Below are 18,491 nucleotides of genomic sequence, written 5' to 3'. Positions count from 1 at the left end.
ACGATCCTATTAAATATACAAGTATTGATCCACTGCACAGACCAGTGTAAAGTTTCATCGGCTATACCGTCGGAGGATGGCCGTATTTCGGTCAGCTGAGGGCTTCCATCTCATGTGTGATGAAATTCTGTTTCGAGACATTCCTCTACGCGAACGACGATTTATGACATTCTCCATTCCCCTGTCACACCCCGTATAAAATCGACTCTTCAGTTTCATACCTAAGCAGATTCTAAGTTAGCGACAGGTGTTTGTAAGGCACTACAATCCCCGTGTATACAAGGTGTTTGTAAGGCACTACATTCATTGGACACATGTCATGTTTACAGAGTTAGTGGTGGCATGACATGTAATTTCACATGCCAAACGCCTCTGCTATGCGTTTGTCTGCTACCTTGTAAGAGGTATTCTCCATTACTAACTATCATTCTATAAGGGACTGATGGGAGCATAGTGTAATTTCTGAACCGCGATGTGATGTAAACAGTGGACGCTATATATCTCTGGAATGCTACATTGTGCATGTAGCTCACATAATCGATATTTCAAGGAAGTAGTTTTTTTCATTTTACAATTTTCTACCATAGTTTATCGTAGAGAAACCTGCAAGAAGGATGTATGTCATGCACTAGAAATACATTTCTTACATTTGACTAGTAATAGCGCTGCATTCCACGTGACTAAGAGGTCAGAAACTGAAGCGATCTAACATTATAAGCCGTTTCCATTGCAGAACTGTGTAGCCTTAGAATTGCGTGTTTTTGTGTTCTCTGTTACCAATACCCTCCAGGAACTGATCCCCGATTCTAGAACAATACTTTAAAAAAGATAACGTACTTGACTTACGTAATATGCTTCGAACTCCATCTGTCTGGAGCTCCATCATGCATAAAAATCACCCTATTCTTGTTCTTCTTAACCGTCTGCAATTATGTCACAACATTTTCAAATCTACTGCTATACACCGATAAGGAGTGTCAACCTCCTCGACATGGGCACATCTGGAGAAATCTTGGGCACTTGGATAGGCATGGAACGGCAAACTCCATTCATTCATGAGGTACTGGATGTAGCGGTCTACTCTGGTCAGCTGCAGATTAAAACGGTAATGCTGCTGCAGGGTGGGTTGGTAAAAGACAGTGCAAGGGGGTCTTTCAGTGTCTAATTTTATCGTATGACTGCCAGAATGTCACATAGATATAGCTCGTAAATTATGCACTATGTTCGAGGTGCTAGAAATATGAAGCTCGATGTCTGGTATACTTTTATGATGTATATGTTCGAGAATTAACGATGAATGGACGTACTGTACAGCCATTTATCTACATTCTAATGATTCTCGCAAAGTCGAAAAGGGGCAGTTTAATGATGAACTGAAATTGGGAAGCATGCTGCTGCATCATTGGTCGGTTTTGAAATTATTGTAAAATTGCTGAAATAGTTTGCTCTATCACCTGTGATACTTATTATTACAGTGCATCGACGGTGTCTTTTCCATCCCATCCAACCACTGGTACACTGTTGGTTAACACATATTGATTGACTGACATCGCTTGTTTGAGATGGTGAAAGAGTTTTGCTGGTGGGGCTCTACCTTCTGTGGGTGGCTACCACCAACACAGTTACCCTGTACATGACTGCAATGTGAGGAATCAATCGAAACAGAACACAAAGTTATCAGCTGTCCCATCACTGTGATAGATGAGTTTAAATACAGAGGTCGTCAATTACCTTTGGACAGCAGTTTGGAAACACTCCACAAGGCCGCCAAACTCTTCCATCTTCTTTGTGTTGTAGCTGCCTTCTATTTAAAGTCGTTCAGTATGTGTGGTGTGTTACGGTAGAGGCAGCAACAACATGATCTGCGCCGAGCGACATCTAGTTTTCTGTGAGAGGCATGGATCAGAACTTGTTAATGTCAGTTTAGAGCCTGGCGGGAGAAACAAAATGCATGGCAGTGTACAAAGCGCGTTACAGTAGAAAAAAAACAGTCTTTCAAACAAAGACACAGGGTCACAGGGAGCATCTTTTGCGACTTATATTACAGTTTGTGGGATACAGTCATCCCCCTACAGTAAAGGCGATGAAACTTTACACTGGTCTGTGCAGTGGATCAATACTTGTATATCTAATAGGATCGTCACATGTGCTTGATGCCGGCACAAAGATGGTATTTGTTTTCGATATATGGGAGGAGACAGATGTGATGACTATCTTATTGAGTTCTCTATCGGATGAAGTTTGTGGAGGTTTTATAGTTTGTAATTTTTCTCTGTTGGATGGTACAGAATAACGATGATAGTATGTTGGCATGATAGATGTGAATAGGCCCTGAGGGACGCGGATCTGCTTTGGAGTGCAGTACCTGTATGTAGTTTGGGGACACACCACAGTGAAGTAGCAAAATCCTCATCCTTCTCCCAGTTCCCATACTGTCTTTTACACTACCTTGTGTTGCCGGAGCAGGCTTCATTTGGTGCAGGCCACACACATCGTACAGTGTTGGTGGAGCTATGACAGCCTATTTCCACCAAATGGTCCAAATGCGGTCACTCTGTTTGTACACAGGTTGCAGAAGGTGGTCGGTACATCTCTCTCTGACTTCCGCTCAGTTCAAACACAAATTGGGACGATCACATGCGCAAAGCTGCAGAAATGGCAGCGGTTGGAAGAGGCATAGGGAGCAGTTATAGGAGGCATAGGGACTATATAAAATTTTACTGTACATAGTACTTTCGAAATAGGTGACTCGTTTCGAGATATGAGAGTGCCAGAAATGTGATTCACTAGTGACAGTAATCAGTAAAGGACTTTTCCATGGGATCCAACGATGGTATGTTGTTGAATGGCAACACTTGATTCCTAATCCCACATAGCGTTTCTACTGGAAAGCATAGCACTAGTGATCTGAAAAGCTAGTGTGCGTTTCTTACGACCTCAATCAGCACACCTTCTACTGTTTGTGATCCATCTCAATCAGCCATTGCCCATAACTCGTTTGTTATATTGCAGAACCTCTGACATGGCACTGAGACAGAGTGCATGACAAATTCTGGAGAAGTATCTAGTGACTGCGTGAGGGAGCTGCAAATACCAGCTTCATGCCACGTTCCTTAGCCGAATAACTTTCAAAGTTTGGTGATTTTATTGTGAGCTTGATCCCGTCGGTGACGTGGTGACGCGTCTGATAATATATACTTCGGCGATCACTATATATATTTAGTGTCGCAATATTTATCTGGAAAAAACACTTCATTAGGAGGTATTGCAATACTTCGATTTATAAGGCTTATACAGGGTGTTCAGGGAGGAAAGGTCAATGTTTTAAACAGTGATAGTATAAGTAACTCTGAACAAAAAAATTTCATGTGAACATAGGTCCGCAAATGCTTCATTAGGGAGGTATGGGTATTGAAATGAATTTAAATTCTGCCAAAATCATGTGCACAACGTGAACATATACCCAATACAACTGGACTGTAACGTTATTTTCTTGCCAACAATGTATGGGTCTATGCTATGTTTATACTATGCAACATACCACGTATTACGGTCATGTGACGTACGTAGTACAATCACCTGTGTTTTGTGGAGTTGTGCCATGTAAGCCACATTGTGTAGTGTACCTGTGACGGCCGGCCGAAGTGGCCGTGCGGTTAAAGGCGCTGCAGTCTGGAATCGCAAGACCGCTACGGTCGCAGGTTCGAATCCTGCCTCGGGCATGGATGTTTGCGATGTCCTTCGGTTAGTTAGGTTTAACTAGTTCTAAGTTCCAGGGGACTAATGACCTCAGCAGTTGAGTGCCATAGTGCTCAGAGCCATTTGAACCACTTTTTTGTACCTGTGACGGATCGGTTAGCTGTGTAGCGTATGGTGTTAACTGTATTTGTACAAGAGCTGCTAACAATGCCACACACCTACAGTAACGAGAAATACACAGATTTGGTGTATGTTTATGGCTTCTGTGACGGTAGTGTTACCGCTGCAAGAGAAGAATATCACAGGCGCTTTCCGACTCGACGATTACCAAAGTGTTTATCACGTTGTGTGCAACAGGCTCTCTTCCAAGTAGCGTGCACGTCAACAAACTTTACAAGAACAGGAAGAAATTATCGCAAGAGTTGAGCGAAGTCCCAGTACGAACATAGAACGACTGTTCGTGCGTATGTATGTCCCACAGACAAGTGTATGGGAAACATTACATGCGGGAAACCTGTATCCGTTTCACATACAGCGAGTCCAAAATCTCCACGTTGGCAACAATGCCCAACGACTTCAATTCTGTCACTGGGTAATTGAGAATAATCATTTGCTTCAACACGTACTGTTCACTGACGAAGTCCAGTTTTCACGATATGGAATAAACAACACACGCAATAATAATCGATGGTCACGGGAAAATATACACAGTTCAGTGGATAGCAATTTCCAAGCTCGTTTTGCCATAAATGTTTTGTGCGGCATGCTCGGTAACCTTTTGATAGGTACATTTATTATCAATCCGCGATTGATGGGAGAGAGGTACCTGCATTTTGGGAAAATTCATTTGTGGATCTATTGGAAGACGTTCCTTAAGGCAAGCGAGCTGGTATGTACTTTCTACATGACGGTGCCTCTCCACATGTTACCTTACATGTGAGGAACCATCTCAATCGCACATACCCTAATTGCAGGATTGGTCATGACGGTGCTATTAAATGGCCTCCAAGATCACCTGACCTTAAACCTTTAGATTTTTGTTTATGGAGTTGGATGAAAGGTAAATGCACGAGATGAACTGCTTCGTCGCATCATGGATGCTGCTGAATTGATTAGGAACCAACCAAAGGCAGTTGAACAAGCAACACAACATGTTATCGCTAAAGCGCAATAGTGCATTGACATCTGTGTTGGGATTTTCGAACCTGTTCTGTGAACTGCACAACTGTACAACATCTGTACGATAAGTATTAAGGGTGTTCGTAAAACACGTCGTACGTCTTGTTCAACTGAATACATGTAACATGCTTGTTGTAATGCATTATGCTCTAAATACAAAGTAAATAAAGATTATGTAAAAATATGTAACATATCTGTATTTCTCTGTAAGATTGTTTTCAAGAAAATCACGTTACGGTCAAGTTGAATTGCGTATAGTTTCACGTTGCGCACATCAATTTTGTAGCATTAAAGTTCCTTTCAGTAGCCATATCTCGCTAATGAAACATTTGCGGACCTATGTCCATATGAAATTTTTTTCTTCAGAATTACTACCACTGTGTGAAATATTGACCTTTCTTCCCCAAACACCATGTATAGTTTTTAACACGGATATCGCCTGTGGCGGAAATGATTCACGTTTCCAGATAACGGCAGGAGAAGACCAAATGGAGAGACGGGTTGGGGTACAGAAATGTAACTGACCTAACGGTGTCGCCTTCTAGAGGGCTGATTAACTAATACTCAGTATGCGTTGGGCAGCCTTTTTGATCGCCCGTAAACTTCGTGGAAATTTGAGAAAATTCAATATGGACGTGTGTTTGTGCTTGATCATTATTCCATCTGCACGATTTCCGCCTTTATTAGGTTGAGAAAACATCGATTATGGTGTGTGTTGTGTGCATCTAACAGGTGAAAGACGGGTGGAAGACACGTTTGCTGGTTCTCTAGACATGAGAGACACCTTAGTTGACGTTGTAAATTATAAGGATGATCTGAAATGTGTTACATCACTGGCATTAATATTCGCCAGTGGAAATATCAGTTTCCAACATTTTTTTCGAGTTTTCGGATACAGGTCGTCGCAGACGAAATAATTTTCTAGTTACTCAGTGGTTTACAGTACGCTCTACCTCGCTAATGTTTAAGGTTTTCTATAGAAACAATTTCCGTAATTACAGCGCGAAAGCGATCAGTAGCATACTACTAAGTGCTTGATATCGGGAAGTATCGCGAAAATGGTATGATAATCTCGCAAACCACGTGAAAATACACATGTTCTTTCCATCCCATATTCTTTAGATGGGTGTAGAAAGCAAGGAAGCAGGTAGGGGCCAAAAACAGTATCATCTTTATGCCAAGGGGAACCGACCCAGCCATTTCGCTAAACTTTAGAGTCCGAGAAAGCCTCCAGCTTATAATGAAGTGGCTCATGGCTCTCCCTGAGTGGGTGAATAGTGAACTAATACCCTTGATTGGCGACTCCATTGAGTGCTGCGAGCACAACGACCATATATGTTAAATTAAAAGGAAGGTCAGCGTTGGCCGTAATATTGACGTTTCAATATTATGGCCAACGCTGACCTTCCATTTAATTGAACTAATACCCTCTATGCATTGAGTCGCCTTTGGGACTACGTGTGTCGTGTTTATTCACTGCAGGAATTTGAGAAGATTCAATATGACGAATGTCTGCGGTGGGGGTATTGATAGCGTTCGAACACCTACCAGTAAGGTCTTCCTAGGGTGGCAGGTCGTCCACGCCGGCTGGCCTCTCTCTGGCTGACAAGCACTTCTGCTGCTGCGTCGTGGGCCGCGTTTATGGCTCCAGTTTCCTGTGTCGGCGCTGCACTGCGATGAGTACGAGGAATGTAATTAACGATATGTAGACCACTTCTGCAAGGTTTAACTGTCAGTACAATATGCCGATCTGTACAAAATAGTTTGCCGATGGAAGTCTCGTCTGCAGAAAACAGTACGCGACGGTACTCCCAGACACGCGGCATCAGCAATTTGGCAGTTAAATCAGAATGTTCCATTCACACACAAGACAACCTTTGTGCTGGGCACCGGAGCCTCTACAGACCGTTTCGAACAAGATGGAGGCAAGGTATCTACGGGAAGTTCTGAGAGTAATGTGCGAATTCTGTTTGCATAACTCTTCTGATTTTCCCCTCTGTGGTTAGACGGTGCTGCTGTCTTTCCAAACAACTGGAATGTTTTTATGATGAAAAGTGTTTTCCCAAGCATGCACAGACTTGATGAAGGCATTTAGGAGTGAGAACAAGGGTGAAAAATTACCGTTTCTGAGACGTATACTGACAGTTGGACATCACACGTGACGCACGGGCTGTCCCATTAGGATCGCTAGGAAGAATGCATCCTGTGTTACTCTGGGCAGCGTTGTACACAGATTTCTATGGCGCATCCAGAGGGAGACTTGCCTGTTATTCACATAGGCATGTGACGTCAGTATAACACTGACAACCTTTAGCTGCACCTGTGAGGCCGAGCTGCTAATAACTATCTCGCTTCATGTGCAGGTATGAAAGCTATGTGTCATCACGCCAGCAATGGTACCTAGGCGAACACGTGTTTCGATAGGTATTTCTCAGGGGCCAAGTATGAAAGGAATGCCGCCGCCTCATCCTTGTGGGAAAGAAACTGACATTGGCAACTGACAGCCGCATTGTCACTACGCAGGAGCTGCCGGAGCTTCCCGACTTTTGGCAGTGTGTGCACAGTCGGCAACAATAGCGTCGGGCGTGAAGTGGTAGGATATGTTTTTTAATAGCAATATTTGATTTAAACTATATTCCATCGATATTCCTCACCTGTAACATGCTGGGAATTAAAAAACTATCCCATACATGCTAATCTAATTAATTTGCATAAATTGTTTATACCAACATGGTTTTGTGGTATAATAGTTAAGGAGATGGTAGGGGTGGTTGACATGGAGCAGAACTGCAGGTTAAGTGCAGAACTGTAGGTTAATTTGCGTAATTAATTTGCATAACTTCCGTTCATAATTTAATAGGTTGGGTGTGGGTGACAAAGAAGACTGCGACAGGAATGGTGTTCAAAAGCGTGTGAAATTCGAAAAGTGTACCAGAAAATTGTGAGAGGACGTAACTAATTACTTAATTTGTGTATCACAGATGGTACAATAATTTAAGAGGATGGTGATGACATGGAAAGCCACTTAACAGAACGACAGGGTAACTGCCGATAAAGGGCCAAACGTTAGGTTAAGATACCCCGAGCACAGTGCTGAACGTTAGGTTATGCAACATGTTTGCCCCATGTACTCACTTCTTACAAGACCTACATATTTCCAGACAGCAGAGAACGACGAGGAAGAGTAATCCAACCCCCACAAATTGAATCTTTTTATAAATAAACAACACACCCTTGAATTTCCTACTATGAGAACCTTCCTCTGCACCACAGAGCCACCAGTTTCCATATATGCCATACACTGCATTGAATCTTATAAACTGTTTTAGTAAACAATATCCCACACATTGTCTAAATTGTTTAAACAATATTCCATACTCTGAGATTGTTTTCATTACACATTCTTTAACTAGATAAATCAACTATATTCCATACACTGCTATAAATAATTACGCAATATTCTATACATTGTCTAAATTGTTTAAACAATATTCCAAAAACTGGAATCAGATTCTCTCCAGATGACCGATAAAATGAGTCTTTTTCCCGTCAACTTCAGGGAGGAGGCGGCGGGGAGGGGGGGAGGGGCGTCCAGAGTGGGAAGGTTTAGTTATTTGATGAATTTAATTAAACAGTTTATCAAATTGATAAAAGTGGGAGTGGACTGTTCGAATAACTCAGACCTGAAAATGTTTCTCTATCAGTGAGGGGGACGGGGTGGGTTGGAAGTTTTGTGAAGGTAGGGGCGAGGGAGGGTGGGGATAATTGGTTAAGGATACGTCAATCAAAGGGAAGGATCCTTTTATTAGAACAATAGATTAAGGTCCTGTCAATCAAAGGAGAACAATAGGTTAATGACCTGTTCATCAAAGAAGAACAATAGGTTTGCCTTGAGTGCATGCCTGCCCCTGATGTAGGTAACCCACATTAACAAAACGTGCTTGTGCTCTCTTTGCCCGTCCATTCATATTTCATAAAACAGGCTTTACACGCAGTTTAGTTTCGCGTCGCTCTGTAACGTTACGCCTAGAAATTTAATCCACATTACTAGGTTTAGCAGCAGGCCACTAACCTTGTATTCGAACACTGTTCTTCTTAACATTCAAACAAATTAAAGAAGTAAGGCAACTTCTTACAAAATCAAAAAATGACAGCTATAAACTCCCCCCTTCCCCTTGGGTCAACCGTCTCAGTCCCGTCCATTTAAGAAGCCACTAAAGTAATAATATTTTGTTTGTTAGATGGATAATACAATTATTGCACTGAGAAATTGGTTTGCTAGCAGGTTTCTTTGTGAGAAAGGGCAGGCACGATAGTAACAGATTAACAAACGCAGTACACGGAAGTTGCGCCGTACTAATTTTATGCTAGTATCTACATCATTAATAACAAAGAGGATGAATAATATATTAACTTAATTTCGGGAGAAGAATACATAAGGGAGAGGAAATTTCCTTTATAGACTGTATATTTATATGATATCGCGTGCGGAGGGTGTTTTTCTGTTTGAGAATTTATCCTTACACGTGCAAGTGTGTGCTTAAGATATTTAGAACCTCCCTAGTCATGGGCTACAGACAATAGAGCGTGTGTCTCGTTGCTGTTCGGCTGTTCGCACGCTGTTGTCAGTGTAGGTGCGGTGCTCGATTAATGACTTGGCCTGAAATGAGGGCGAACACTTTCTGATCCAAAATATCCTCAGAATTCCAAGCAATACTGGCACACGAATTTGTTTCCCATGAGTGTTAGAAGTTTCGGTTTTCTTCGCAATGTCACACATTCCTAAATGAAAGACATCGTCATATGTCTGACAAAATGCAGTTCGATGGGCTTCCTTGCTTAGGGTAACACCAAAAATTTTGCAATATTTGAAAGGGTTTAAAAACATATTATATAGTAACTATTTACAAGAATTTACCCACATTAATTCTAATTCACCCAAAAAATAATTTCATCAATTTTAATTTATTATAACAGATGTGATCTAAAATCAGTGCTGATGTCGTAACAGCAAACGTAAGGAGCAACGTTGTCTCACTTGTGCATTCTGATGTGACGCCCATTGCATTAAACAACTCTTGCTGTATGCATGATGTATTGAAAATCATTTTAAAAATCCACGCTGTCTACAAAACCTCACAGATAGTTGGGGGAATCCGTTCGTAATATCGAATAATGTATGCTAATAAACTGCAGGACACCCCAGTAACGAGCTATGGAATTTATTACTAGCTAGATTGTTTCGGTTAAGTATTTACATATTTTCCAATATGAAACCAATAGTTACCATCTTTAAAGAGTTATCAAATTGTCTGTATTATCATATCATCACTTAATTTACATAATATCACTAGCCGGCCTGCACACGAATCACAATTTTCGCCAGAAGGACACTGCTTGATTTGGTTTGCATGACGTGACTGGAGGACACAGAATATGTTGCCAATGCTTTCGTAAGCTTATATTCTGGTCGGTGCCGTGCGGAAAGTAAATTTACAGATGGTTCAAAGGCTTTGGAACATAGATGTAGCGGCTGCTGCGGACGTATCGCTGAGAGACGTAAAGATAACTCGTGGATGATTGTGATGCTCAGTAGTTAAAATTGCTGACATAGTACACGGACATAAAGTTCTGTTTTCTTGAAATGTTCAGGATTTCTATGCAGAGTCTGTAGAAATGTAAATAATATAATGCTGACATCATGAATTGTTTGAAAATAATGATAAAATGTGGACAGAGAGCACAATTAAGGACACTTTAGAAACACCTGAACGCTAAACACTTGAAAATACGCTGATAAACGACAGGAGATACGATGACTATTGAAAATCGAGCACCGTAGATCTTCATTATAGCTGGAAAAGTACCTGCCTGGGACGTTGAAGTGTAGATGAAACGAAGGGTGGGTATCGGTGGAGATAGAGAATTGGTGGTGATGCAGACAGCGAACTGGGAACACGTGATAACAAGACAAGGATGACTATGGGGAACACGTAGACAGGGCACCTGGTACTGAGTCTGTAGACTTGAGAATAAAAGGAGGTAGGGGTGACAGGGTAGGGGAGAAGAGGGAAGGAAGAGGAGGAGAAGGGAGCTGTGCTGGAGAGTGGACTGGATAGGATGGATTTAGAATTGGTAGGACGTGTATATGTCAGGCTATGTTTGTGGTCTGGGAGAAGAAGACGGTTTAAATTTCTTTGGGAGACGATGTGGAGCATGTGCAGGTGAAAAGTTAGTGGGATGTGTAGGTAGAGCAGTGGCAGCACACTAGGACTTGGAAGGAGAGGGGCTACAACAGGACTGTCGGAGTAGAGTTTACAGATGGTGTAGGTTATTTGGAAGGGTTCAGTGTGAGTGAGGAGAGATGGGAATGGTAAAGGATCCCTATGGCAGAAGGTAAACGGAGGCAGAAAGCTAGGCACAGAGCAGGGGGTTAAAGTATCTGGAGGGGCTTATAGGACTTAGGAAGGGCAAAGATCTATGCACCATTTGTATAGCAAAGGATTGGCAGGCAGAGATTTGTACATGTGAATTACAGTGGAGGGGTGCATTCCCCATATTTGGCCATCTATTGGTTTTTGTCTAGTGTGGGCTTTGCTTTGGATGGTTAGTAGGTGAGGTTTCCATGTTAGTTGTTGATCAAAGGCAAGTGCACCTTATTTTAGTGTATTAGTTAGCTGGATGAGACAATCATAAATGGTGAGGTAGAGGTTATGGAGACAGAAGTTATGGTTAGTGCATTCTGTAATTACTGTCTGCGTTTTGGAGGGGTTAATATTAAGGAGAGACCAGTGGGTAAACTGATTCAGGTGGATTTTGAAGGATCATTGGTGTATCTGGAGCATACGATAGAGGACAAAGAACAAAGAAAGTGGTGGTATCAGCATACTGAAGGAGGTGGATGGGAGGAGGTGTTTGGACATTTTGGCAGTGCATCAGAGGTAAAGGTGTGGGGAAAGAACGGACCCAAGGGGCACTCCTGCCGTGGCGTGAAAGGTACCGGAATTGGTGTTGTTAAAAATGACATGCAATGGGCGATTGAAGAGGAAGGTTGCAGTAAGGCGGACATAGTTGATTGTAAGTGTGTAAAGGAGACAGAAGTGCCAAACACAGTTGTGTGCTTTCTCTAGCTCAAGGGAGACAAAGATGGCGGATTTGCCATTGTTAGGCTGTTGGGATAGGATATACAGAAGGTTCAGGAACTGATCATCAGCAGAGAAGGAAGGACAGACATCACGCTTGCTAACAGGAAGATGATGCTGTTCTTGCAGGTGGTGGTTGATACTTTGGGAGAGGATTTATTCAGTGACCTTGTTAAACACTGAAGTAAAGTAGATGGGTCAGTATGAGGAGGCATCAAGGGGGTGAGGTTTGTTTGAGTTGAGGAAAAGTAGGATTTTGGAGGTTTTGCACAGGTATATATATTAGTCTATGTAGAGGATTGTGCTATAAAGGGTTGAAAGAGTTATGAAAATGGAGAGAGGACATTCTTTGAGGTGACAATAGGTAATGTGGCCATGAGCAGGGGATGTCTTGTATTTTCCGTGAAGTACTTGTTTCACATCCTGTGCTGTGATTGAGGAGTTTAAATCTGTTTCCAGTACGTTGTCTAAGTACCAGAAGCTAGGAGCTAGGGGTAGGACAGTGGTATCTTTGCGTTGATGGACAGTAAGGAATTGGGAGTAGTCACAGAGAAGGTCGTCATGGACAGAGAAGTTCTAGGACACATAGGATGTAAAATGAGTGCCTTCGCTCAGATCGTCAAGTAAGAGAAGGTTGCTGTGAAGGATGGTGTAGTGAGGGATGGGTTGGATGCCAGTAAATTGGTGGGATGCTTTCCAGCACTTCGAAGAGTTATAACTGGAAACATAGCATTGAGTTTGGTGCATATCTGGCAACAGTCCTTGTGTTCATTGGCGTTGAGTAAATTTTTAATATGTCGCTGTATTTGCCAGTGATATGCGAACTAATCCCAGTCACGAGTCACGAGCAAGGATCAATACTATTGACAGGATTCATTGAGAAGGTGTATGGCTTGTGGTCAGAGAGTGGGGCAATGAGGATATATGGCTTTCGTCGGGATATGAGCGAAGAGAGCATCTGACAAGGTATGTTGCAGGAAGGTTATGGCACTGGAGATATCACCAGGTTGCTAGAAGGTCGGTGGGATATCTATGGCTTACTGTTATTCATTTTAACTGGCATGGCAACAGCCATGGACTTCGTTTGGATGGAGATGCGAATGTGGTGCACTGGGATAGGGTAATGTGTAGGGTATGGTGAGGAGGACAATTGGAATTAGGTGGCCAAGGAGGTTGGGAGGTGCTAGGAGATACTGTTGCTTTCAGGTTGGGTGTGCTGTGGTGTGGGGACAGCATCACTATGTAGGAATTCAGTAAATAATGCCATTGCTGGAATTCTGCAGAGGATCTACTATGGATGTAGAGGTCAGCGACAATAATATAGGTGCAAAAGGCATGGTCAATGTGGGTGAGGATGTCATAGTGGGTGCGATTGTTAGATTGTAGCACAAGTAACAGTGTGTACATTGATGAAGGGACTAAGGATAAGGTGTTCAGTGGGACTCATGAGTAAGGATTGTGGCCAAGCAGTGACGTTCTGGCCAGGGGAAGAGGGTTGTCAGTGCAGTAGGGGGTATGGGGAGAGGTATGGATGGTGTGGTGTGGTAGTAGGAACATTTCCTTAAGGATGAAGATATCAGTGTTCTGAAGAAACAGTTTATGCATAAAAAAGGGCTATGCTGGTATGTAGGGATCGAATGTTACTATATAGGATGCGGTAGTACTGCTGTCACACAATGGTGTTGCAGGGATTAAAAGTGGTGAGGTTTGTACTAGGACGTCCATACAGGTGAAAACGAAGTGGGAGTACCTAGATTGGGTAATAAAGTGGAATACTTATGTGGTGTCACCGCCAGACACCACACTTGCTAGGTGGTAGCCTTTAAATCGGCCGCGGTCCGTTAGTATACATCAGACCCGCGTGTCGCCACTATCAGTGATTGCAGACCGAGCCCCGCCACACGGCAGGTCTAGAGAGACTTCCTAGCACTCACCCCAGTTGTACAACCGACTTTGCTAGCGATGGTTCACTGACAAAATTCGCTCTCATTTGCCGAGACGATAGTTAGCATAGCCTTCAGCTACGTCATTTGCGACGACCTAGCAAGGCGCCATTACCAGTTACAATTGATACTGAATCATGTACCGTCAAGAGCGACGTTCACCATTAATGGATTAAAGTATTCCACCAGCTACATACGTTTTTTTCTAAATTATAATATCCTTGTCCTGTTCCAGACCTCACGCCAGCCTGCGTGAGCTAAAATGCGTGCCTTTCGGCTTCCTCTAGTAACACGGTGTTGGCTCTCCTGCCAACCACAACAACTTAGCTGCCAGAAAGGAAGATTTGGTGATGGATGTGGGTTCATTGTAAGGGATGGATAGTTAGGAGGACAATATTAAGGAAATTAATGATGTCCTCAGCTGATGGAAATTGGTGGAGGGAGTTGTTGGGTTTGATGTGATGGTCAGTAGGGCAGACAGGCATCAGTAAAATATGTTTGATGAATTGGGGTTTGGCTTAGCACTTAGTGGAGTAAGTAAGGCGAGTATCATTACAGGTCTTGCATTTGGGGGGGAGGGGGCACCTATGTTGGGCACTGCTTAAACAATTACGATTTCTGACAATGGGGGCCAGTGAGAGAATTTTTACAATCAGTAGTAAGTTGGTCATGGACTGGAACTTTGTGGGGGATGATTTGTGCAGTAGGAATGTGATTTTGACTCTGAGTGACAGGGTGTTGAGGAATTGAGGGTTGGGGCAGGGCAGGAGGATGTGTTCTGTGAGGTCTGGGTCTGGGTTGTTTGAGGATTTTTGGTGATAGAGCTGATAGTGGACTCTGTGTTGAGTCAATTCTGGGGTTTCTGGTGATGATGGGATTGGGAGGGGATATACCTTGGGCAGATCCTCCCAATAGGCCAGAATATTAGTGGCTGCTGGTGGAAGTTGTTGTGGTATCTGGTGCAGCAACAGTGGCATGGAGAGATATAACTTATGAACGTGTTGTAGGGACAATGTTGGAAAGGCTGGGGTTGGAGTGTATGTAAATGAAAGTTGTGCAATGTGTTGTGGGGACTGGAGTGTAGGCAGCTGACGTGACTGTAGATCAGGAAGAGCCTGTCGGTTGAGGGATGGACATATGATGTTCTGCTAGGGGAAGTGCTCCATTTAGTGATGGTGGGTGCAGAGGGAGGAGTGGTTAAATGACAAAGGTGGCATATCCTCTGTGACTCAAAGGAAGCAGGGGACAGAAGGCAATAATAAATACCAATGCTGGAGCATCGCCAGGATGGGGTCTGCAGTGGCAGCGATGAAGACGATAAGGAGGTTGGAGACGAATGCAGGAATGTGGTGGCAGCAGCAGCAACAGCACTGGTTTCCGACGGCGGTTATGGAGTAAGACTGAGGCTGTGACAAGAAAACGATTAAATGTAAGGTAGTGAAAAGCCTCGACGACTGAAACTAAACTTTAGTGATGAACAGAAGTGGCTACAGAGCACAGGGGAAGGGCCCCTACCAATCTATGCGAAACCCAAGTTGCAACAACCGAACTAGTGGAAGAGACTGTTAGGCAGTTGCTGCCAGATATGAACTTCAGTGGTGATAGTGACCATCCTGTTAAATAAGCAAAGAATTAATTCAAACAAACGAGTATATTTGGTCGCAGTTCGAAATTTTGGGACTATGTAATGAGAGAAGCTTTTGAAATTAGACTTCGTGTAACCAGCTTTTACATACACATGGCCTATGCACTTATAAACACATGGAAGCATGAACTTGACAAGGGGAAAATACAGAGCAGTACTTCTTTCAGTTCACTGCCTGATTTGATGGATGGCGCTGCAAGCAACGCTGGATGAAAGAGCAAGTAAGTGGACATAGAACACAACATAACTGTACACTCCATCATGACTTAGTGCAGCCAACTGGAAGTCGTTCTGTGTGTATAAAGAGGGGAATCATTCACGTTCACCACCGTCCTGTGGTTTGGAGTCCCACAAGTTTCAAACCAGAATATTTTCCCTAACTGGGCTACTCTCAAGTTCAAAATCGACGCCTTGAAAGCTCCCCCAGCTGCCGCCATCCGACGATATGAGCCGCTGCCGCCATCCATTGCATTCTACTGCTTCTGTCGTCGTTTTTCATTGTATGCTGTAGCTGCTGCTACAGGCGCCTGTCCCCATCTGCTGGTCCATCGCCATCTGTTGCTGCTGTAATTCACTGCCTGCTCCTGCAATACACTTCTGTTTGCTGCCATCAATCCGTCCATCCATCTGTCCGTCCATCACTGCACCATTGCCCACTGCCAGTGCCCACCGCTGCTGCAGCCCGCCACCGCCACCCTGTTCTCCTCCCTACATCTGCTCACTTACTGTGTCTCTGTGTACTTTCCCTACCTCAGTGACACCTGTCACTGGTAGACTGCACAGTCTACCATGGGCATGCACATCACCACCATCATTACACATCTCCTTCCCCTGCTCACACCATTTTCTCCAGGAGCTCCTTCTCTGGGGCTTCCTCCATCTGCTCCACCTCCCCTCCTCACAGTCTCCTCCTCTTCCATCTCTTACCATCTCCTGCATCCCCACCTGTATACTGCCCCTGCTCCTGCTCCTCCTCCTGCTCTTACTCATGTTCCTACTCCCACTCATTGGGATGACTTTCCCCATTCCCCATTCACCCCACTACAACTACTCCTGCTTTCGCCATCTATGCCACTGCCTACCACGCCACAGTCTGCACCATAGGGCACCTACCCTGCCTTCAAAGTCACTCTGCCTCAGATGAGGGGCCGGCCTCACGCCACCTCCTTCTCCCACCAGTCCCTCCTCCTCCCCCGAGGCTATCCATGCCGAAATGTGCCCCAACTGCCTTAGTGTTGACCTCGCCTCCACCTCCTTCTCCAAGGAACCACCACCCAACCCTCTTCCTTCTGATCCCCACATGGACACCATCCCCCCTCCCACATACCCAGCCTTGCCCTGCATATATTTGTCCTTTCCCACCCTAATCCCAGATTCCTCAACACCTGCATCCTCACTCTGTAAGTCCACAAGCATATCCCCAGTGGCCCCCATCGCTCAGCTTACCTTCTGCAGAGACTGTCGTTATCAGATGCCCTCTACCTGCTTCCACACTGACCTCCTGTGTATCACCTTTGGCCCAAATGCGTCTCTTACACTTTCCTTACCTCCTCTTCTCCAAGTTGCCCGCAAACCACACTACTTTGACCACAAAGCTCAGCCATATGGTCATGGAGGCTGAGATATTGGCAGAATTCAATACCCACCCCACCCTGGAAATCTGCTCAGCACGATACATCTATATCAACTTCGGCCCTATCTTCCAGATGCGTCTGTTCAGAGTCTCCTTCTCCATAGATCACCTTCTCACTCGGGGAGCCCTGATTTTTAACCATCACCACCCCTTTGACCGCCCCCATTCCTTCTCATCAGTTCTCCTGCTGCCAAAGCTGTCTCCTTTACAATGACCACCTCATCCAAAACTGCCAAACACCCTAAATCGCCCCAATGTAAAGCCGGCCAATTCCTCAGTGTGTTTTAACCTACACCTCCTTCTTACTGCAAAGACCTGCAATGAATCCCACCCAACCTCAACTCCAGCAAACTCAAAGTCAAACTCCCTCCTACCAAGCTATCTGTTCCAGTTGGCCGTGTTGATGAGCCCATCCACCCAAACAATTCCCTCTGCTCACTCGCCACAGCCTGAGACATAATCTGTTGCCTGACTATCAGCCCCCAGAATATCCAACCTTTCCAATAACCCCACATCTTCCAGCAAATCTCTGACGCCACCCACTCTACCTTCCAATTCAATACCTGTGCCACATACTCCCACAATGAGGCCCACTTCACTTTCATCCACCTAGACACCCTTATTTAAGCCTCTCTCCTCCTCCCTCTGCTTCTTTCACTCCTTCCCCCCTTGTATGCCAACAGTATTATCTCCTGTAGCTAAACATTCGCTCCCTCCCACCCAACATATACCTCTTCATGCATACATATCCTGTCTCAGCACCCGGTCGACTCTTTCACCCTTAAGGAAACCTTCCTCCAGCATCATCATGTTCTGCTCCTCTCCCTACCTCCTTCACCACACTGACAATTCTTTTCCCCTCGCATGAGGTGGGGTCACTGTTGGCCACCTGAAGCATATACCTGTCTGGCCACAACCCCTACTCAATGACCTGACCGAACATCTTATCCTCAGCATGTTTTTTCCCTCTCTCGCCATCACCTGTGGCCCTATCTGTGTCAATCCTGCACCTCCTCTCCACTACGAATCCATCTTCCATGTTGACTACACCTTCTCCATCTATGTGATTGCTGCAGATCTCAACATCCAAAGCCATGACCCTGCTGTCCTTCGGTGCTGGCACCATTCCTCGCTACTGTCAACAGTGACCTTGTTCCCTCCCTCTGTCTCAAAAGTAATTACACCCAATATGTCGTCCTCTTTCCCCCAATCTCCTTGGTTGTATCGACACAGACATTCTTGACCCCATT

The sequence above is a fragment of the Schistocerca piceifrons genome, chromosome 8 (genome assembly GCF_021461385.2).
Source record: "Schistocerca piceifrons isolate TAMUIC-IGC-003096 chromosome 8, iqSchPice1.1, whole genome shotgun sequence".
NCBI classification, from domain to species: Eukaryota; Metazoa; Arthropoda; class Insecta; order Orthoptera; family Acrididae; genus Schistocerca; species Schistocerca piceifrons.
This window is presented reverse-complemented; position numbering follows the sequence as displayed.